Here is a 24,096-nt window from a genome sequence, read left to right as displayed (position 1 = left end):
ATTTAACAAGTGCCATGCAGTAATGGGGGCTCTTCTGGGGCCTCAGGGACCCCAGGTCATTCTAAATAGATGTACCAGATACTTGGGAGAAAGTAGATTTTGTTTGTTTGTTTGTTTTGAGAGGTTGAGGGGACAGCAGTTAAATCACGTTTTTGTTTTTTTCTTCTTCCAAGTAAAACCCATTCTAACACCTAACTAATAATGACCTTATAAACCTGTGTGGTCTATTTTATTTAACATTAAATCAATGAAAGATTTAATTCCTCATCTAGTGGCTACCATATTGGATTGCACAGATACAGAACATTTTCATTGCGACAAAATTCTATTGGGTGGCATGGCTAGATACTAACAGTGGCCATCCTCTATATATAGCATTGTCACACTCCTATTTCTACCAAATCTAAGTCTGGGAAAATTATTGGAGGATAGTAGAGGCTATCAATATGCGGACTGCCAAATCTAGTAAGGAAATGACCTTTCATTTCTCAGAATCAAAAAGGGCCTCCCTCTTAAGCAGCCATGCTGTTTTCATGCCGGAGACCTACAGGCCATTCCATGCTGTGGGCTGGCAGACAGGAGCCACGAGGTGGCGGGGAAATGCCCTGGGCCAGGATTCAGAGGTCATGGGCTCTCATCTCAGCTCCATGACTGGTTTTGTGACTTTTGTCCTTACAACCTAACCAAGCAGAGGAATTTATATTTGCATAGTGACCGCATCAGTAGCGCGCATTCAGGAATTATCGCTCTGAGATTGTAATGTGGACATTGAGCCTTCTAGCCTACCTGTTCTCACTCTGTTTCTTCTATGAGGACTTCTGGGAAGTCTGCCTGTGGGTGAAGGTTCTGGCCTCTGAGCTAATGTCTCTTTGGGGATGTCACTAGCAGCAGGTGTCAGCGATGTTTTCTTAACAAGAAAGGTGCAGGTGACCCTCCCCCACAGGTGCTGGTGGGTCACTTGGTGCCTGTAAGAACACAGGCAATGTCACAGGGGTGGGTCTACCTAGTCCATGTTCCTGAAAGAGGAACTTCTCTAAGCACCAAGGAGCTTCTACGAAGACCAGAGGGATTTTCCCTAAATAGCATCAACTTCAAAAGACCCCGAACATCCCCCAAAGTGGACAACTTAGAAGCATTAAACAGAGGTCAGCCTACACTCATTGCCAGGTGACCTGATTATTTTGAGAGGTGAAAGGCACTAATGTTTCAGTCTTTGCCTGGACTATCTAGTCTTACTCACTCATTTTGAGAATGCAGGTCATCTCTTTGTTTTGATCTGTCTTCACCTACCATATGCTTTCAGACTCCCATTCTTTGGCCCTAAAGAACAGGTAATTCACTACCTTGGGAAGAGATGACGATAATGTTCCTCAGTTAGAATACTGCAACCTCACACCCATAGCTTGCTCACTACTCAAGTTGCTCCAAAGAGCATTACCATAGACCATACAAAGGCTCATCATACTTCTGGGGATGGTTGGGGAGAGGTGAGGGTAGTTGGGGAGAGGTGGATATGGCTATATTCTATATTCGGGACCCACCTTTAGAGTAGGAAGGATGTCTACCATGGGGCATGGTTCTCAGACTTCAGCACCATCAGAATCACTTGAAGACCTTGTTAAAACTTGAATTGCCTGGCTCTGTTCTTGAAGTTTCTGTTCAGTTGGCTGGGGTGTGGGTCAGGGGTAGGGCTTGAGAGTTTGCATTTCTAACAGGTTCCTTGATGCTGCTGCTAGTGGTCCAAGGACTAAACTTTGAGAATCACTACTTTGAAGCCTTCTCCAACTTGATCCCAGGTGGTCATAGGCAAGAGGAAATGTATTTCCCAAAATGTATATTTTCTTATGTTTGATACCAACTTGAGTAACTCAGACAAATGATCATAATTAATATGATACAGATGTATAGTGTTACAGGCGTAGTTCTAAGTTCTTAAATGTATTGACTCATTTAATTTAAGAGAGGTATTATATTGTCACCTCTATTTGGCAAAGGTGGCTTGGAGAAGTAACTTTTCTAAGGTGAACAGCTAAAGTGAGAAGTAGAATTGGAGTTTGGATAAAGGAAGTCTGGCACTGCCTCTCCCTCCCACCCCCTTTCTTTCCCAACGTTGTCCTCTTCCCTGCATAAATGACAACATTCCTTTAAGAGAGGCTCCAAGCTCCAATGCTAACAGCCTCAAGACTATAGGATGCTAGTCTTGGTCAAGTTTATTTTTAATACCCAGTAACGATAACAGAGCACAGCTTCTCATTTGCCTACACCCTGACACTTTGGGAGTATCTTGATTCAGTGATTATTTTACAAGGGATGTAGAATGACTCGACAAATAGAAAAACGGAAACCTGAGTGAAGGAAGGGAAATAATAAACAGGAAAGAGAAAATAATAAAGCAATAGGAAGAAGGGTAAAAATAACCAGATGGAAAGGTCGAGAGAGATAAAACGTGGGAAATAAGGACTCCATAGGAGGAAAAAAAAATCCAGAAAACTAAACATGCATGATAGAAAAGTTAAACTCTGGGTCGATGTCACACTGAGAAAATAGAAATATAAAATCTCCGAGTAAAACCAGGCAAGAAGAGACAATACAGGAAACAGGAGGAGAGGAGAATCAGAGGGGGAGGGAGACAAACGATGCCATTAATTGGATTTTGAACTGCAGTTGTTATAATTGGGCATTTAAGCTTTATCAACATTCTTTTTCATCATTAGACTATTTTGCAAGCGTTTAAAATCCAGGAAACGCCATTTCATTTCGTCCCAGCTCTTGCCACTCGAGTCCTGGTTGCTTGTTTATTTTTTCTTGAGCTAAAGAAGTTTCACTAAAGGTTGGCATGCAGGATAAATCTTTTAGAGGAAAGGGGGGAAATAATTCAACGGGAAGGAAGGATTCATTGTGACAAGGGCCAGGTCAGGGAAATGGCCACAGAACTGCATTCCTGAAAGCGAAGGCCCGCAGAAAACTAAACCTGCAGCAAGGCTGTTTGCTCTGCCCTGGGATCGAATTGGGGTCGCCTCAGAGGCCGGTCACAGAGCCTGAGATTCTGAGCGTTCTGTTTTAGATTAAGAGCTGGGTTCATGCAAGGGGTACAGCATGGGGAAGAGTATGGATGATGTCAGCTCTGGTCTGAGGGCCCGCGTCCTGCGTGGGGCACCTGCTCACTCTGGAACCTCTCTGGAAATGAACTGCTCCATCCAGTGGGGCGAAGAATGGTGGGTGGGCAGGAGAGCAGCGTGTCCCTTCTATTCTACTTCCTTCCCACTACCTGCCAGATCCTTTTCTTTACATTTCTCTTTGGATGTAATAGGAAATGGTTGAATTTTACAATGGAATGTTTGCAAAATTTATCATCTTTCCCCCAGAACTAGTTCCTATCCAGTTCAAGGTTAATTTTCCAGCCAGGTAGCTGACAAAGTCTCTTTTCCTGGAAAGTCTTTTAGCATCTTCCCTCCAGAGTTTCATCGCCCTCTGACCCCCAGCCCCCACAGTCTAAGAGAATAGTTATCTGCGAGGCCATATGATTATATTTCATTGAATCTAAGACACTACTGAGTATAAGAAAGAGGCATCATTATTTCATGTGCCACCAAGAAAATAGAAAGTCTGCTTACTCAATCATGATAGACCAGAGGTCATCAGGTATATTTCTATTTCAGAAATGTTACAATGTTAAAGAAGCATAGAGGATCTCCTCTACTGGACTGTAAGCTTTTCGCAAGCATTGACTGTGCCGTAGTCTCTTGTCTCTTAAGCCCCTTCAAAGGCAGAAAATAGCTCTGTGTATTTCCCAAGCTATCTTGCTAACAACTTTGAATTGAGAGACACAGAGAAACAGAACAAGAGTTTGTATGTGCGTGTTTGATCATGCCTTTGTATAGCACATTATTCCCATTTTGCCCTTAAATTTTCCCAGGACATTTAGGAGCTGGGCAGGTACTGATTTTTTTCCTGTTTTACAGCTAACCAGCCTGAGGCTCAGAGATGTGATCTGATGTATCTACGGTCATATCACTAGTAAGAGCTGAAACGAAGATCTAAAGCCAGGTCTGGATGTAGCCTTTTCCTATGCCTTCTATGCCCATGAAATAGTAGAAAGTAGAAGATGTAGGCTCCTTACTTCCCATTCCAGCTGCTGAGAAAAACCCTGAAGTTGAGTGAAAAAAAGAGGAAGGTTTTGTGTCCCTGCTACTATGGCCTTGGGTCCCTTATTTTATCTCTGTGGCAGCTACCTGTCAGTGTGTGGTACTTGGAGCTGATGGCAGGGAGTTTGTACACACCAAGACTATCTAAACAGACCATTAAGTGGTAGTAAAGTAACACATGTGAACGACAGGTCAATAAATTCCCAAGAACTTATGTTGCCTGCAAGGAGTCGGCTGTTGCTGAGTGTTTTTGGGGTTTGCATAAAATCAATTTTACAAGCGATCTTAAATAATTAGGGAAGACACCATCAAACAGAAAATACTTTACATTCATGATAATAGCTTCGGCGTTCATCTCATTGATCTTTTTGTTTGATAGTATGTGTGTTTTCTTTTCTTCTCCAAACTGGCTATCTTTCCTGATAGCTTCTTTACGAGGTGCTAAAATGCTACCTTATGAGGAACCAAGACACACATTTGTACCACTATTTTTCAGACTAAAGACCGTGAAGTTACTTATTAGCAGAGTCTTCATGAAACTCAACTTTACAAGTAGTATCCTTTCATTCTCTAATCTCAAGTGCTTAAAACATTTGGGGAAAAGAGAATTCCCGGAAAGACAGTACATAATATACATACGAAATACAAAAGTTGGAGGAAAAAATAAAACTAACTTTTTGGGGTGTAAGATAAAAGCAGAGAACATTTAGACTAATGTGGGCTTCTCCCTTAACCATCTAGCCTTCTGGGTGCTGCTTCGTTATCCTTCAGGAAGTTTAAATAAAATGGATCTTTTAATGATGTTGGGCAACCATTCATGATGCATTGCAGGGGCACAGGATGAAGCCAAAGGTACACAGTGGATGAAATTTCCTTAAGGGACTTGTATGCCACCGATGCACATACCAGAGCCCTAACGTTACCTCCGCTGCTCTCTCAGATAGAAGGCAGTCTCTCTGGTGATGACCGTGGTGCTGTGACTCCATTTAGCACAGAGCGCCACAGGTCCCATATGTTCCCTAAAGTGCCTACATAAACGTATCCTCTGTAAGACATCTGCCAAGTGCCCTTGTGCACACACGCCGGAGTCTTGTGCTAATGCAATGTGGTGATTTTGCAACTTCAAATAACGTTCATTTTAATTGTCATTGTTAAGATCAAATGCTTTGCAGCTGTCTCTCTTTTGCAGAGAAAAAACATAATGCTGATGGCTGACGTGATGAACTCTCACATTCTATTTTCTCATCTGAATTGCCACACTTCATTGCCTGTGTGTACTATGTGAATTGAAAGAAGTGTGACTAGGAAGAAGTGGCGGGCAGCAATGTGAAAAAATATGACTCTCAGATGAATAAAAAAGTGGGTTCCGGTTATTGCTTGGCTACTGATGAGCCACATGACCTTGGCCGTGTGGCCAAACCCTCTTGGGCCTCATTTGTAAAATGGGTACGCTGGATAAAGGGACTCAAAGATTTTTGCCCCTTCTAAAATTTGGGTTCTAATTTTTTAAAAAATTAGCATATATTTTTACTCCCAGCCTGTAAATTTTTGTTTCTTCAGTTTCTTCTAGGATATATATTATTTTCTGTGCAGCCTCCACTGCTGGTTTAGGAACAATCTGCTCTTTATCAGTAGAATCATCTCAGTGTGGCAGGGAGAGTTCATGTGGGGATTAATCTACCCGTGAGCTCTGTAAGTTCTTCGCTGCATTTTGGGAGTTTTGTTCACCTGGCTATACTCAATGAGCAGAGAATCTACATCTAAACCCTTGAGTTCAGCATTACTCTCTGCTTTCTTAAGCATGGGCAGCACAAATTCAATACTCATTTGGGGACACCGACCCTGTGGTCCAGCCCCACTGTTGGGCCTGGGTGCACCTACCAACTCCACATTGTAACAATGGAATGGCACGCATTGCTTCTGTAAGGTGACATCCTTCAGACGCTTGGTGGCTTTCGGATATGCATACCCTTAGTGGCCTGGGCAGTTTCATGAGTGTTCTTGAAGTGAACACAAAGATTTCAACCTCTTGATTTGCATGATTTTGTGAGGGTTTTCTGGGTCAAGTGAATAGCAAACCATTTTCAGAGGTCACCTCAGGCCGCTTACAAGAAAAGCTGGGTTCTAAATTTTAACGATATGCCTCTCCTGGGTAACTCTAACTCGTATGAATTTTCTTATCTAGGGAACATGACTCATTGGAAATTATGTCTCCTCCCTTTTCCTTTACTCTAAAATCCCAGTTAAACCTTATATATAAACCAGCACAGAGAGTTCCAGTTATCATTAATCACCTATTTTAAATAAAACTACATACTAAAAGAGATGACTTAATTAACTCGGCCTGTTCATTTTTATCTGTGTATGAGTCCTATTTCCTACTCCCATACTTTATGTAAATTGTTATTTTATTTTTACTTAAAGAAATATTTGACCTACGCAATGCCATGCTTAGCATGTAAGAATGTTCCTGTTCTGTTAGGACTGTACATAGGACCTCCACATGTGCCTGTCTGCTCAGTATCCCCCCTTCTCTGCCTTGTAGGGGACAAAAGCAATACACAGCTCTGAACACTGTTCTGTTCAGTCCCCTTTTCAATATGGTTGCTATTTAGTCTAACGAGAAAAGCAAAGAAAGGACAATTAGACAAAGTCCAGGAATACCTGTTCTTTCAGTGCTGATAAGCTCAATGGCATGGGGCATGTCTGAGCGGAATCTGTCATTAACACAATGTACTATTTGTCCAAACATTGGTAGGTCACATTATTTCTCTACAAGCCAGTGAGAGCAAGAGCAAAACCAAGACAGGTTATTAATCACTTACTGAGTATTTCTCAAGCAACACCGAAAAAAAAAAAAAAAAAGAACTAACATAATGGATTGAAAGAAGATTACACAGAAGAAAAACAAGACATTTTTCATTATTGCGAAATGAGCCCACCCAGGTCCCACCAAGTCCACGTTTTACACATGGTGTACTGGGTAGACTCTGGGGGCCACGTGGGGTTGGAAATGGGACCAGTGCCTAATGAAGGACACCCTGGTGGAGTTCTCATTTCCTCCAGAAGGAAACAGAAGTTCATGTTTGCACGTCTTCAATATTTGTGTTGGAATTGCTTCCACTAGGGGTGTGGGAAACCCAAATGAATGCACGGAGCTGAACAATCCTCGGGACAGCCCGATACCATCAGAAACAGGTAGACGTGGGGCGAAAGATTCAAGGGTCCATGACTGCCAAATGGGAAGGAATGGTGTCTTTTCCTGCTATGCACAGCGGTCAAGGTGAGAGGGAATTACATAGGTAGCCTGCATTTTTACACATCTGTCAGCAAAAGCCTGTTTCCAAATTAAAAAGCTACTACTTAGGAACAGCATGTGTATTGTTAACCTGCCCAGGAGGACTTCTGTTTTAGAGCAAAGCGTGGATTACAAGGTGGCTTAAAGACACGTCTGTATCTGGGGCCATGGGCATAGAATTACTGACCGAGAGAAACCTTTCTTTTTCTTTCAGTGTTCCCTACACTAACAAAGGATAACATTTTGAGACTAATTTGAATTGTGTCTTATTGGACTGCATGCATCCCACAAACATTAATGGAGTCCCTAGGATGCATTATATACCCGGCACTTTTCTGGGGTGGTTGATAATGGACATACAGGGAGGTTGTATTGTGGTGGGTAGAGACATGGTAAGATGTCCAAAGCCAAATGAGAAAAATACCCTTTTATGTAGTGGTGTCCACACAATAATAATAGCTTGTCTTTGAGGTTTTCTTAATAAACAGTGCAATACATTAGACCTGCAATAAAATAATACTCTCAGAGCTAACATTTACAGGGTATCCCCTATGAGTCAGCCATGGTTTTAAGAGCTTTACATGGATTAACTCATTTACTCCTCATTAATCCGGAAGAGGAAGATGTAATTTTATTCCCATCTCATAGATGAGGAAATTGAACCACAGGGAGCTTCAATAATGCCCCTCAAGGACACATAGCTAGTAAATGGTGGGTGGAAACTTGAATCCTGGAAATCTGGCTTTGGAGTCCATGCTTTTCATCATTCTCACTAAAAAAAAAAAAATGGCGTAACTAAATGCTTGTAGCTTTTCACAAATAGAACAGCAATTTTGATGATGGCACAGGGGCCCCAGCATGCATCTATATGTTTATGTATAGTCAGAAGGGACTGTACAGAGTTTCTCATCTAACAGGTGGTGTTCATTTATAAACTGATGGATCACAAAAGGATCCAAGTTTGCTTGAAACAAATGTATTCATTATTTAAACTATTTGTAATAACCCGGTTTAGTCCCTTTATCCCTCAAAAGTGTAAAATGTTACTTATTCAGTCCTAACTATTAGTTATAAAAGCCAAAGGACTCCCCCAAAACTTATCACCTTCCCTGACTCAACTGTCACCATATTATTGCAGAGTTCCTTAGTAAGGTGATAACTGTTGGTATTAAAACAATAATAGCACTTAGTACAGGAAACCTAAGAATTGAGGATTGAAGGTTGTGATGTTGACTCCATACCCATGGTTCTCTGGACATGAAGTAGATCATCATTATGAGGTAATTCAGCTCCAATGACACAGTGATAGAAATACATCATTACCATTGAGAGTGTGCTGCCTCACCTACTGTGTGTAGGGTCCTATTTTATTGCCTTGTGAGAAGCTAATGATTTTTTCAGAGATGAGATATGCTGATGGAGGATAATTTTCCAGGCTTTATTTTCTTCCTGGCAGATAGCCCTTAACAGTTTTGGTGCCTGCCACCTTGGAATAATGATTTTTCATTGTTTTTTGACAACCTGGTTTATTTCTCTCTGCTTTAAGTTTTCAGTAAAGGCTATTCTCAGCCTGGAAGATAATCAGTGCTTCCTGCAATAAATAAATACTATGGGTTTCAGAAAAGATATTCAGGAAAAAAGGAAAAAACAAAATAATCTTAAGAGTCTTCCCTGTGGACATTCTCTGGATGTGATCATGTAGTTCTTTCACAGGCAAAGTCCTGGTTAGAATTGCTTAGTGTAGCTAAATTTTTGCTAAAATCAATAACACTTGGAGACACCTTGTTCACTCTGAAGAGCAGAACATACATGTTAGGCTGAACCCATTCATATCAGAGGGGGCCTGTGGGGGAAGTCTTCTGTTTCCCCCTCTAGATCTACTCTCCACTCTTCTTCCAAAGAAGCTAACGTTTACTCTGGCTTCTGGTTGATTGGCAGGTATCAGGAGACTGAGGTTGAGATGCATACTGCCCAGATCCCTCCCAGATGGGGCCAGCAGATTGGCTGCATTCGATTAAGAAGGCCCCAGCTCAGTGGAGTGGCCCTCTCCTGTCCCTTTCACAATCTGGTAACTATTTCCTCCCTCCACGCTCAGGTCTGGGCATAATAATGAAGCCCTGATATTGCTAGTACCAGGATCATTCTTTATCTCTGTTGATCTCTCTGAACTCTATCCACACTTTTAGATCCTCCTCAACTAGCCAACCTGTTTCCTGCTGGGAACTTACCTGATGCAAAGTACTGTCCTGGGATAATTGGTCCTGAGACTTGCTCATCCGTTCTCAATCCTTGGATCCCATTCCCGTTTCCCACTATTTCTTTGTGCACAAGTGTAAGCACAGTGTATGAATGTATCTTCATATCTGACTGTGCTGTCCAGATGCTGGTCCCAGTCCCTGACTTCCACATCCAGCCATGTCCACTCAAAGCCTCCCTACATTCACCATGCTCATGCTCTGCTTGGGCTTTTCAAGGCTTAGTATAATTCCAATTTGAACCTGACTTTGTTTGTTAGTGGCATGAAATATTAAACCATATCTGAGGTCTTAATGCAATCATGAACCTCCTTCACTTTCTTTTTTTAAAAAGTTAATATACAATGATGTCCTCCTCATGTACTCTATCCAGCCAGGTATTATTCTGGCTTCTCTTCTGTGAGCTGTTCTGATTTCTGGCTCACTCCTTTCCTGTCTATTTGTTTCCTATCACCTGAGGTGGGGCATCCAATCAAGACAAAGAAAAATGGCTTCTCTAGTTTGACATAGTTTGAGTCACTAATGGGTACCAGCACTGATTCACAAAGTTAGGAAGAATCGTGAGAATTTAGATGGTCTATTCCCAGCTATGGCAGTAGAAAGGTGTCTACAGACCCCTTTCAATGACCAGAAAAGAAGAATACCTGACAATGCCGAGCTTAAGAATATGAAGCAATTAGTTCTTTGGGCGCCTTGTCTACAGACTAGACTTTATAGCTAAAATGATTAGAGGAGAAGAAACATTAAGATCTCCCAACATTGCTAAGGTTTTTCATTCTGACATTTGGGAAATGCTTACCATTCCTTGTCCTTCCAGCTCAACAGCAGCAACATCTGAAAAGTGTAAGGCCTTTCATGGGGCCTTAGAATACCTTTCATTGTTTTTCTGAGCCATCCTTATTCACTGGGCTCTCTTTTTTGATTTCTTATTTTGGATTCTCCTCTATCTGAACTTGAAGTATGGTAGATCCCAAGCCCAGTCCTAGAACCCCCTGTTCTCTACCCTACTCCTATACTCTCTCCCTGTCTTCTTCCTCCTTTTTCTTCCCCTCCCCCTCACTCCCTGGAATCTCATCTTGACCATGGCTTTAAAAACCATCTACATGTCAAAGGCTCCAAATTATACTGCTAGTTAGACCTTTCTCCTGAACTGTAGACATGCAGATCTTATAGCCTACTTGCCTTCTTTCCTCCCTTGGATATCTAATAGATGTTGCAAACAATATGTGAGTTTTAGAAATCTGAACACTGACTTTCCTTTCCACATTGTGCCCTCCACTCAATCTTGGTCCTCTACCTTCTTCCGCATGTCAGTAAAAGATTCCACTATTCACCCCATTGCTCAAGCCACAAACTTTTGATTCTTCTCTTTCTCTGATACCCACTTCTAATCCAGCAGTAAATGCACTTCCAACACACATTCCAAATTTACTTCTTTCTTTTCTTTCTGCCATTAGAAACCACCATCTTCTCTTGCTGGATCACAGTAGAGCCTTCTAATTGGTCTTTTGGCTTCCGCTATTACCTCCCCTACAAATATTGCTCCTCATGGTAGCCAGAGAGTGATTTATCAAAGGTTCACATCTGGAGGTGATTTTGTCCCCCAGGGGACATTTGGCAATGTCTGGAAATATTTTTGGTTGTCATAACTGGGGAAAGTGGGTTTACTGGCATCTACTGGATAGAAGCCAGGGCTGCTACTAAACCTCTTACTATGGGCAGGAAAGCCCCCCAAACAAAAAATTGTCTGACCCAAAATGTCAATAGTGTGGAGGCTGAGGGACCATATTTAAATGGAAATAAGATCACGTCATGCTCCTCTTTAAAATCCACCAATGGCTTCAGCTTGTATTTAAGATCCATATTTTTTACTTTCACCTCCAAGATATTAAATGATGTGATCCCTCATCACATACTCCTTTGTCCTCCATTCTCACTGTCACTCAAACTGACTAGGCTTGTTCCTCAAGTTACTGACAGCAGCTGTGAGCCTGAAATGTCCATCACCCAGAATTTTCCAGGGCTCAATGCCACATGCCACCTCCTTCACAAGACCATCCAATCTCATACTAGCATATTTTATTTTCTCTTTGCATTTATTACTCTGCTATTTTTTCTGATTTGCATGTTGTTTATTGAATGTTAGCTCATGAGAGCTGAGAACATTCTCACCCTTTATCTACAAAGCTACAGTAAATGCTCTATACATATTTGTTGAATGAGTTAATTTTATGTTTGTACAACAAGGCTTTACTGGCTTCATGTGTTTTTGAGCAGCCTAATAAGGAAAACCTACCTACATGCAAGAGTAATTTTTGCTCCAGGACCAATATTTGTTCAATGACATTTAATAAGCATCTCCCACAGGACAAGTACTCTCTTACCTCTAAATATTTATAATCTTTCCTGTGCTGGTTTGCTTGCAGATTCATTCATTCGTTTGTTATTTCAAAAATCATCATGTTAGAAACCATGGAAGGTGCTTTGCTCTTAACAATGACCAAAAAACATCTCTAGTCCTTGAGAAATACTCAGGCTTGACTTGCCTGTACTACCTTCCAAGAAATCAAATCTGACAATATTCCTTCTCTGCTTATCATTTGCCCCATCAGCACTGTAATGGGTTGAATAGTGTCCCTGTGCCCAGCTCCCTCCCTTCAACCCAATAGGATTTGTCCAGATCCTAATCCCAAGAACCTATGAATGTGACCTTATTTGGCAAAAGGGTCAATACAGATGTAATTAAGTTAATGATCTCTAGATGAAATCATCCTGGATTATCTGGGTGGGCCCTAAATCCAATGACTAGCAGTTTTCTAAAACACACAGACAGAAGACGCAGACAGAAGAGAAGAGGCCACGTGAAGGTGGAGGCAGAGACTGGAATTATGGAGGGACTAGCCAAGAAATGCCTGGTGCCATCAAAAGCTAGAAGAAGCAAGGAAGGGCTCTCCCCTAGGACCCCTGAAGAAAGCATGGCCCTGCTGGATTTCAAATTTCTGGTCTTCAGAACTGTGAGAGAAGAAACTGCTACTGTGTTAAGCCACCAAGTTTCTGGTAATCTCCTTTGTAGCCACAGGAAACTAACATAAGTACCTACACACTACACATCTAGTTCCCAAGCATGTCACTCAAGGCTCTCCTGGCTTTGGCTTCTACCTGTTTTTCCAGTCTCATCTCCAGGCTCTGTCACTGCTGTCCACATGCCACACCTTTTCCCAGGCTCACAAGCCATGATGCTTGAGGCAGATGGAATTACTTAGGTTCATTCTTCTTTTCTGGTCCTTTTGCTTGCCTTGCTTGTCCACCCCTTCTGATTCTAGTTAAGCCAGAAAATTCTTTCTCATATTTTAAGGCCCAGTTTATATTTTTCTGGTTCCTCACTTTTTCTTAAGCACCTTACTACCCTATTATACCAATTACTCCTCTATGAAGTCTCCATTGCTTGGAGTACCCACCTTCACTATAATGTTAATTTTTATGCTACTATACTTTGAAAATTAACATTTATTAATTAATTTTAATTACAAAGTATTCCAGAATACAATCTTTTTATTAAAAAAAGAAGATTCTAGAAAAAAACAAAAGTGTCCCTTTAACCACCCCTCCCCCAAACCAGTTGTTCTCCCCAGAGGTAGGGTTTGTATTTTTCCAAATCTATTTTTATCTGTGTATATAAATATTAGAAAATGTATAGTATTATTTTGTGTGTATTTTTAAATATATGTCATATGTATGCATGCCTGCTTGTGTGTGTGTTTTGTTCTGCTCTGTGCCTTTTCACTCAGTTTCCCTACTAAAAATGAACATTTATCCTGTTTCCAATATATAATTATTATATACCACTAGAGGCCCGATGCATGAAATTCATGCAAGAGTAGGCCTTCCTTTCCCGGCTGCCAGCACAGGCTTTCTTCTGGCATCCAGGACCTGGGCTTCCCTCTGGCCACTTGTACCTGGGACCTGGGCTTCCCTTGCAGCCCTGGCTTCATCTGGAAGGTCATCTGGAAGGACATCTTGTCTAATTAGCATATTACACTTTTATTATTATAGATGGGGAAGTGAACATTTTTGAACTTGCTTGCTTATAGGCCAATGGGATGGCATTTTTTTTTTTTTTTTGTAAATACAAAGCAGAATCACTGGAATGAGCACATACTTTAAATTTTAGCAAACACTGCCAAATCTTTCATTATGAGACTGGAATGAGAGGACCCACTTTATAGTTTTTAAATGAGCTAACCACAGAATTTAAGTGCCAGAGTATTCTAGTATCCCTAGAATAGTGCCTAACACTCAGTAGGCATTCCATAACCACCTGTAGGATGGATGATAATTTCACTGTTTTAGAAAAATGTGAGCTTCTTCTAAGAGAAAAAGTGACTCCATGACTCATTTCTTCCCGTATTCCTGATGCCTACAAGTGTCTCATCCAAAATAAGAGCTCAGAACTATTTATTGTTGAGTCAATGAAAACATACTCTCTGTGCTATCACTCTGTACCCTGTGTTTCAGTTATCTGAGATATTTTGGGTGCTAATCAAAATGAGAATAAGCAAAAGGAACTGCTATGTAGTTAAAAAATGGAAATTATGTCCTGGACTTACTCCCCTGCCCAACTGGAAATAATTAAAATTGGAGATTTTACAATCTACTCATAAAATGCCACCAGTATTTGAAATATGTAATTAAAAATACAGAAGGAGGGCTTTTTCAAGAGCATATAACTATAATGTGGCTCAGCTTCCTCACCTGTACTCCTACCATGGTGCACATGGACAGTTGATTGCACAGTGGGAATTCCTAAGGGGGGTCCATCCAGATCCTTGGTTAGAATTTACAGGTAAGAGATAGAAGCCAGGAATAAAAATAAAAAGGAGCAACGGACCCTGCTGGCTGATCCCTGGGCTAGCACCACATAAAATTCGGCAGATTTTATTTAAATATAATGAACACACCTGGAAATCTGCTTGCAATTAGAAAGGAAGAATGAACTCATCCATCAAGGGCAGGTCTGTATGTCAGCAGCTCAGATGGCAGATCCACGAACGCCTTGTGATGATGTAGGTTTTCAATGAAAACGCATAACAAGTCCTTGCAAGCAGACTGCCACCTCTTGTATTTGTGTAGATATGTTTTTGGTCTTTAGCTATATGAAAGGGTATACGCATATTTAAATAAGGTCTGACAATGAGCATCTTTGAACTTGTCTGCTGTATACATCTGAATTATAGCATATAAAAGTGACAAATACTACTTTTTTCCAAATAAGGTTCTATAGCTACTTACCAACTTTGTTGTCAATTGTACTGTTTAAAGAATTCTTTAGTTTCTCTAAAATTTCATGGCAAAAATTCTCAATGACCTGATCTACAAGTTCCCAGATCTTCACATTTCATGGAATGGAATGATGAAAAGAGCAAAGTAATAAACAAATCTGGGGGCTGCTAGAGCAGCCAACTTCTCAATTTGCCAAAGAAGGACATTCAAAAGGAAAACAACTATCATTGACTGCCATCACCATTTCACAAAAGGAAAGATTTTTATGTGCTTCATCACCCAAGAGCTCAGAGGGCATTCTCAGAATAAAGAGAAGTCTTTTAGTCTGAAGGAATTTAAGTTTATAAAAAAATTTAGGCTTACAAAGAGATTTATTTATATTTTCTATTTCACAGAGGAGCTCCATAAACCTGCTCCCCCACAAGCCCCAGTGCAAGAGCAGTGTTGAGAAACCACTTTCCAGCCTGGCTGCTTCAATACTCCCCTGATTCTTCTGAAATTCTCCCATAAAACCCAATACAGTCACGGTTTGGTTAGGCTAGGGGTTGATGCAATTCCACCAGCATTTACAGTGGCCCTACTGTGTGCTCAGCCCTGAGGTCAGTGCTTCGCCAAAGGCTAAAAAGCAGAAATGCTAGCTCATAAGTTAAGACGTGCTCATTCCTGTGCTCACTTTTGCCATTTTAGGTGGAGGAGTTCTTGGCAAACACCAGAACATGGAAAGAAGACTCCGATGACAAAGCGTGACTGATGTCATTATGCTGGGTGTCAAAGGAGACTCAAATGCTTGGAACTGTCTGCCAAAGTGATGCTCCATGGAAAAAGAAAAGATGTTCTACGCCAATGCTGAAACCAATTTTCAAGTAAATGTTAATAAGCATGTCGTCTTTTGCCTTTCCTGGTGGTCGGTCCAACCATCTTAGAACTCTAGTTTCACATGTTTAGGTTGATAGGAAGGAAATGATGGAGGATGGGGTATAAACTCTTGTCTGGTGTAAAGAGGGTACCAGAGAGTCTGCCTATTTAAGAGTCAGCCTCTCTTTCTCTCTCTCAATTCACATTTCTTTAGGACATCTGTCTGTTGCTATAATCCTGAGGATCTGCTGTGGAAAAGGCTGAAAATGACTAAATATGGGCCTATCAGTATGTTCACCAAACTAGGAATAACCTGCTTACCTCATCAGGTAAACTGAAGCCCATGAACTACTCAAAATGTGAGGATAACATTTGGGAAAAGCTCTCACTCAAGACCCATTTTCTCTTTCCCACAGAGAGTTCATCCCCACTCACAGAGACCCAACATGTGCAAAAAATGTAACAACTCTTATTACAGATGAAGAGGAACAAGTTCCCCTCACAAAGGTGAACTTCTGATAAGAGTAGTTGACAGGTGTTTAGGAACCATGAACTAGAAGTAATTTGACTGTACCTGTAAATTAGTTATTTTTAATTGTCCAACTCATGTCTCTCCACCCCCGCCCCCCACCCCATCCCCCTGCTGATTTTCAGAGACCTGGTTCCTTAAATTTTCTAGGAATCTTAGTGTTATGCACATAGATGCTACGGCCTCTCAAAACAGAGATTGTTTCTGTTAATCTGATTATTTGTTTCACACTGTTAGGACTTAATTGCATTTTTGTGCAGGCCATGAATAAATGGTGAGTCTAGCTGAGTTTCACATGTACAGGGAAAAAGTCTGTAGTATGCAATCTGACCTATGCTCCACATAACGATGCTTATATTTGTAAGAGGGCGGTGTTAAAACAAATAAAGAGCCCTACTGTTCTTTGACTCCCTTCCCATAGAGAGGTGGGTCTTTGTTCCTCTCCTTGAGTGGAGGCACAGTGTGATTACTTCAGTTGAGCAGAAGTATTGCCGTGTGATTTCCAAGGTTTGGTCATAAAAAGCTATGCTGTTTCCACCTTGTTCATTAGACCAGTCGCAATGTACCCACCATGTAAATGTGATTACCCCGAGGCCTCCATGCTGTGAGGAAGCACAAATCACATGGAAAGTCAGACACTTTAGTCCACAATCCCAGCCTTTGAGCCCCTGAGCCCTGGCCGTCACACATGTAACTGAGTGATCCTCCACGTGATTTCAATCTCTAGCCTGCATGTCACTCCTTCTCTGCAGGTATTTTCAGCCGAGACTAGATATTGTAGAGCAGAGATATGCCATCCCTACTGTATTCTGTCCACATTCTTCACTCAGAACCTGTGAGCAGAATAAAACTGGTAGCTTTATGCCCCTAGATTTTGAAGTGGTTTGTTACACAGCAATTGTAATGGGAACATAGAACATATTTCCAATTTGGGGGATAGAAAACACAGATGGTTTATTTACCATCTTTAAGGTACAGAGGCCATTCTGAGAGAGGAGCTAGGGGCCTAGAAGGTCTCATTTTATGTATTCCCACATTCAGAGAGGTTTTTAGGGCCTTTGAGGGATGGGACAATTCTTACAGATATCCCCCAAATAACAATCAAAATATAGCATAAGATGGACAATATCAAATTGAAAACAGTTTTTATTGAATCAAATGACAGCAATAATAATCAGTTACTAGTAGAATGATACAATTGAGACACGTTCTCAGAAGTGTAATAGAAGAAGTTGATGAACTAGAATAGTTTCAATTCGGGCATGGGTGCATTTTAATTGTCATAGTAATCAAGTACTTAGCCATACCTTTCACAGGAAGAGGGAGCTTGTCTTTAGGAAATTCTACTAATTTCTGAAATTGAAGACAGAATTAAATTGTGTAAAATTTTGCATTGAATTGGAGGTGAATATAGGGCAAAGTTAGCAGCTCCTCATAGCAGCTCTACCACCTTCCATGATAAATAGAAACAACCCTCACCATGGCACTCCAGGCCCCAAACAATATAGCCCAAAGTTGCCTTCTATTACTCTCCTTTATTACACTTTCAAACCAAATGATTCCTGCTGAGCCTCTAACACAACCGACACATTCCCTCCACAGAGTCTTTGTCTATGCTGTTCTTTCTGCCTAGGACACAGCTCCTTAATCTTGGGTCATGGATGAGTCTCAGGATGTATGTGGGCCTCCAGGAAGTGCACGCAAAATTTTGTATAGATTTGCATATGTATATTATTCTGGGAAGGAGGCACATAGGATTCACCAGACTTACAAAGGGGGCTGTGATTCAAGTTTGTTTTAAAAAGTACTCACTATCTCCCCCGCTCCTTTTTTTTAAATAACCCTAATTACTGCATGAGTCAACCTCTTCATTTGTCAACAAATGTTTGTTGAGTGTCTGGTATGTGCCAGGCACTGTTCCAGGCACTTGGGATACAGCATGAATAAAACAAATAAGGATATTACCCTTTGGGAACTGATATTCTAGCAGAAGGATGTAGATAGTAAAACAGATAATGAACAACAAAAATATAAATTATTGAGTGAGCTAAAAGATATGTTCTGTGGAAAAAACAGAGCCCATAAGGGGAATCAGAAGTTGGGGGTGGGAGAAATTCCATTTCAAATAGAATGGTTAGGATACGCCCTATTAAGAACATGCCATTTGAGCAAAGAGTTGAAGATGGTAAAGGAGTGATCCATATGAATGTCTGAGAGAAGAGCATTTCAGATTGCAGGGGAAGCCAGTGCAAAGGCCCTGAGATGAGAGTCTGTCTGGTGTCAGAGGGCCAGTAAGAAGGCCAATATGGCTGAAGCAAAGTCAGGGAAGGAGAGAGCAGTGGGAGATGAGGCCAAGAGGTATGGCTGATCATGTAGGGCTTTGAGAAAAATGGAGAGCACAGGAGAATTCAGAAAAATAAATGATGGAATCTGACCTGGGTTGTGTTGAGAAAAAGCTATAAGGGCTGGAAAGGGTGGAGGCAAAAAGAGCAGCCAGTAGGTTACTTGAATCATAATCTAGGTGAGAAACACTGGAGGTTTGGCCCAGGATAACAGGAGTGGAGAAGTTGTCAGAGTCTGGGTAGAGTGTACCAAAGGAAGAGTCCATAGGATTTCCTCAGAGATCAGATGTGGCCTGAGAGAGAAGGAAAGGAGACAAGGATGACGCCAAGGGTTGTGGTCTGAACAATTAGAAGGATGTTTGCCATCAATCAAGATGAGGAAGACCGTAAGGGAGCAGGTTTCGGGGCAAGGTTGGGAATTCAGCTTTGGATGTGCTGAGTTAGGTATCCCAGTGGAGAAGTCTAGTTGGCAGCTCGATGAGTCAGAAGTTCCAGGGAAAGGTTCGGCTGGGGATAAACATTTGGAATTCATCAATTCTTGATATTAAGGAGACCAATATATTCCCTCTCTGATCCTCTAAAACATTTTGTTGTACTTTCCCAGTGAACATTTTTTCATTTTTCTTTGTACTATAGTTTTCTAAATATTTTTCTCATTCTTCTTACTGGGCAATAAAGTCCTCAGATTGTGTCCCATCCAACTCTGCATCCCTTGTTTTGCCTCCAAAAAATATTGGGTTAAGCTCCTACTCATTAGACTTTCAGATTTCAATTGTCAAAATGTGTAGGCAGATTGAAAGTAATAATTTTGATTACTTTTCTTCTTCTTCATCAATCGTTTCCATAAAATCCAGGCTCTGTTTTCATTTTCTATTTAATGTGAGTCACTATCAAGCCAATTTTCTTTTTAAATTAGGCTACTTTTAAAACACTAAGAATATTTATTATAAATAAAACAGAAAAAAACGTCAAAAGGCAAAAAGTAAATGTAAAAAATAATTCCACTCTTATGGTTTCCCTGAAAATTAGCTTTTGTACTCTGCTCGCACTTAGCTGGGTGTAATTAGTTCTGTGGGTCTCAAATTTCTCATCCAGAAGATAAAGAAACTGGGCTAGAAGAGTCTAAAATTCTACAAACACTTCTTTTGAAAAATGCAGATGGCTCTGTTAAATCACTCACATTGCTGGAGATGCATCATTTATTCTGCTTAAAACCACATGTGAGCAGAATAAATAACAGTAAGAAATAGATCTTGCAATCAGTAATCTTTACAACAGCTCTTTGCTACTAACTTCCAAAGAAAGAATATTCTTTTAAATAAAAGTGAGTTTCCAAGAATGATACTGAGTATTTTCTTTGGAAGAATTAAAAAGAGTCATTTTCTGAGTTTCTGTTTACTACTTTTAAAAAATTAATAATAGCTAAGTCTATTAAACATCCATCTCATAAAAAAATGAGACCCAATCACAAGGCAAACAAAATTATTCTCTGTGTTCTGTCTTAAGTGTATTTCATGAGACTCTAGGCTACAATTTGCATGACTAAACTGAATCTTGTGATTCTTACATTCAAACTATTTAACCTAATTATGAGGTTTTGAAAAGTACTGTGTTCTTGCTTTCTTTTTTGTTCAACTCTGCTAAAAGAGGGTTATATTTAATCAGGAACATCACGGTGACTTACAAATGGCTCTTCTCAAAACCAATTTGCCTGTAGAATGATGATAATTAAAATTAAAAGGTCAGATCAGGTTCAGTGGTCAGGAGTGGAAGTCAACCACAGGTGGGGAGAGAAGGACAAAACCAACCAACCAACCAACCAACCCTCCCCCACCCCCACCCCCAGTGGCTAAAGAAACGCCTGTCAAGAAGAGGCTAAGTGGTTTTGATTGAAGTGCCTCATTGTGTGACAAAGGGGTTAAAATAAAAGGATTCCACCAGATTATCTCAGATCTGAAAGCTCTTGGAGCAAGGGGAGGCCAGCCAAGGAAAACCTTGCCCTCAGTAGAGATGGATGGAAAAGATTAAAAAACAAAACAAAAAAACCAAAAGACAGAAAACCCTCTCTACCACCAGTAGGCCCAATGGTGGTAAGAAGCTTCTCAGACTTAATCCTGGGTGAACGTATCCATACAAACTCCCACATTACCTTCTACAATCCAATTTATTTAAAAAATACATATATATTGCACTTTGTGCATGTCAAACAGTACTCTAAGAGTTTAGCAAATATTTAATTTTCCTGTAAACACCATGAGGTAAGCAGTATTAGTATCTCTATTCTCTAGACGAGGACTATAAACACAGAGAGGTCCCATAACTTGCCCAAAGTTGCACAACTTGTAAGTGGCAGAGCTGGGATTCAAACCCAGAGTGTGTGCTCATGGCCACTATCTAGCCCATGCTGGAGGAGATGGATAAAAGACATTGCAAATGAATTTATGTGATTCCAAATGTCTACTTTCCCACTTTCTGAAATTCTGGACGAGTGTCTTTCGTCCTTCAACAGTTGAGCAGTAACAAAGCTGTTTTCCTTTTTAAGGATGAGCACCTCCAGTTCCTTAAGTGTGTAAAACTCGGTTACCAATACATCCAATGCAACAAAGGCAATAAAAAAAACAACTGGAGCATTTTGTTATTGCATAGTTTAGTTTACATTGAGTGGCTGAAAGGTAGGCATGTGAGTTCAGCTTCCAGTTCTACAACACGTGATGAGGACTAATGAATGATCTGGCTTGCTTATACCATGGAAGGTTTTCCATGGCTTATGATAGCTCCTTTTCTCCATTGTACAAAAGACCATAAAATGAAATAAACTAGTAGCTTATACTTCTGGATCTAAAAGGATGTTGATACAAGTTTTAGAAATGAGAACAGACCACCCCCCAAGAGGAAATTTCAGAGAGAGAAAAACATAACATCAGGGTACACACGATCTTAACCTGATTTAGCATCCTTTAAAACCACAGTCTCCTCAAGGATTTTCTTGATTACTGTCTTCAGAAGCATGAAAAAGTTACATGGGATTTTCCTGATTATTGAATGTAAAAGCATGAGAAAGTTCCATGAGTCACCCGATAGACTTGTCTGATTTGAAGTCTACCACCAGGCAGTTTTGAGGGCTACATTTTTATTACTGCTACATAGCAGCCCTGGGAAAAGGAAAATATGTTAGTCGTAAGAACTAACATTCTCCAAGTGGACCAGAATTCCTCCATCAATCATTCTCCACATTTTCTTTTTGGTGGTGGGAGTCCGGGAGGGTCAGGGATCCCTTTGAGAATCTGAGGAAACTTGGGGACCATGAATGTACTCCCTAGAAAAATACATGTGTTCACAACTCTATCCTGTCCTTAGAAACCATGTGATATATTTAGGTCCCAATGGAATTCCATAGATTGTTTAAGATGATTGTATAGAACTACTTGAAGGCTGGACTTACTGCTGCAACTGGGTCAAAGACCATTGTGCCCAACTCAAGCAATTTTCTGCTCTTCCCATAATCACCTGGCCAAATAAGAAAAATCTATGGGCAAGAAGTGTGAAAACACTCAGCTACAGTCAGCCACCTCCAATGTTAAGAGTTATCACAGTGGCAAAGAATAATCTAAATTTTGGTGTCAATTGTATTTTTCACAAATATTACTGAATCTACTTGGGGTAAGACAAAATAATCTCAGCAGTAGTTTCCCCCCAGATAATATTAATCTCACAGTTAAGTTTAACGAGTTAAGAGAGAATCGGTTTCCAGTGAAAACGAACTGGAATCAGATAAAACAGGGAAACAACAAGACCTTCACAGGACTCCCCATTGATATTTCCAATCACAGGAAGCAAGTTGAAATTGTTCAGGGTAAAATGTCCTCAGTCAGTCACTCATTTATGATTTAGTCATAAATTACTTGACGCAACTTTCCATTGAGATTCTACTATGTGGTAGATTCTATGATGTGGTGATACTCAGTTAATTCAACAGATCTTGTCCAGGGGTGACGATAAAGTACTGTGGAGACTCAGAGCCAGGTTTCCTAACTGCTGATGCCAACCGCATCATTACTGATCAGTGGGAGAGGAGCATGAGCTAAACTGTGGGCTCCACGCTTTCGTACGTCTGAATATGAAAGTAAAGGCAGCTGTGTGTTGATGATGGTGATGTTGATCTCTCTAAAGAGCAAGAAGGACCTCCCCTTTATTCCTGTATTCTAAGTGCCTCATAGTAGTTGGTCCATAAGAAGTGCTTGCTGAGTAGCTGAAAGCCCTACGTCTCACTTGGTTGTTCAATGACTCCATAGTAGCAGGGCGATCATGATCGTTCCTTTCGTACAGATGAGAAAAACTCAGTCTTAAAGAAGGTAAGTGAATGCCCCAAGGTATCATCACACACTGCATATCCACGCTTAGAACTCAGGACTTTCAGCTCCTACTCTAGTGTGCTTCCCACAAGACACACTGGCCAACAGGGAAGTGGGAAGTCATGAGTGAATTTTTACATCCCCCTAAAATGGATGCTGTAAATTATGGAAGATGAGGGTTATAAAGTTGGACTGGATCCTGTTCAGAGCTGCGCAATAATTTCGTGCTGCTGACGTTAAATGGACCAGTTTTGACAGAAATGAGCAATAATCTAATTAGTGACTGAAATGCAAGCAGACAGAAGGAGAGAAAGAACAAGACAAAAAAGAAAAACATTATGTTCCTTAAAAATTGGGACAGGTTAAACCTGCAAAAATCAAGCAGGACCAATGCGAAACACAGACTTGCTTGCCAAAGGAGAAAAAAATAACAAGGAGTTTTAATCTAGCTTCTGGGACACTTTTGTTATCAGAGGCTTCAAGGCTGTTGCCAAACCCAAGAGGATCTGGGACTGTTTTCTTGTCCTAGTTTTTTTAAAAAAATAGATTTTTTTTTTTTATTTCAGAGAGGAAAGGAGAGGGAGAGAGAGATAGAAACATTCATGATGAGAGAGAATTACTCACTGATGGGCTGCCTCCTGCACGCTCCCCACTGGGAATCAAGCCCCCAACCTGGGCATGTGCCCTGACCGGCAATCGAACCATGACCTCTTGGTTCATAGGTCTATGCTCAACCACTGAGCCATACCAGCTGGGCTTCTTGTCCTAGTTTTGGAGAGCCAGGGGGCAGGTTCACATAAGAAAAGATGGGGACTCAGAAGGAGAGAGAGAGGGAGAGAAAGGAAAGTGGGGTGATTCCAAAGGGAACAAACAGAAGGGCGTTCACATTCTGTCTTGTTGAGGTCCTGCCATGCCCACAGCCTGGCTTTGGTTTGCTTTCAGGAGCTTAACTCCTGAAATTTCAATGCAGGAATCCAGATCCACAGACTCAAAGTTGTGTCTGGGTTAGGTGGAGTTGAGTGGTGTTTGCATACGGGGTG

General features: G+C 40.9%; 1 protein-coding gene and 1 pseudogene across 2 annotated transcripts in view; both read right to left on the bottom strand.

Annotated features, from left to right (window-relative positions):
• RARB (retinoic acid receptor beta) overlaps positions 1 to 24,096 on the bottom strand; it is a 638,244-nt gene that overhangs the window by 187,229 nt on the left and 426,919 nt on the right. The window lies entirely within an intron of this gene.
• LOC308530095 (large ribosomal subunit protein uL22-like) lies at positions 5,644 to 6,227 on the bottom strand (annotated as a pseudogene). Its single transcript has one exon. The product of its transcript is annotated as a large ribosomal subunit protein uL22-like (transcript).

The sequence above is a fragment of the Myotis nattereri genome (genome assembly GCF_964212035.1).
Source record: "Myotis nattereri genome assembly, chromosome: 14".
In the NCBI taxonomy this organism is placed as follows: Eukaryota; Metazoa; Chordata; class Mammalia; order Chiroptera; family Vespertilionidae; genus Myotis; species Myotis nattereri.
The sequence above is the reverse complement of the archived record's forward strand: the minus strand, read 5'-3'. Positions and strand labels throughout refer to the sequence as shown.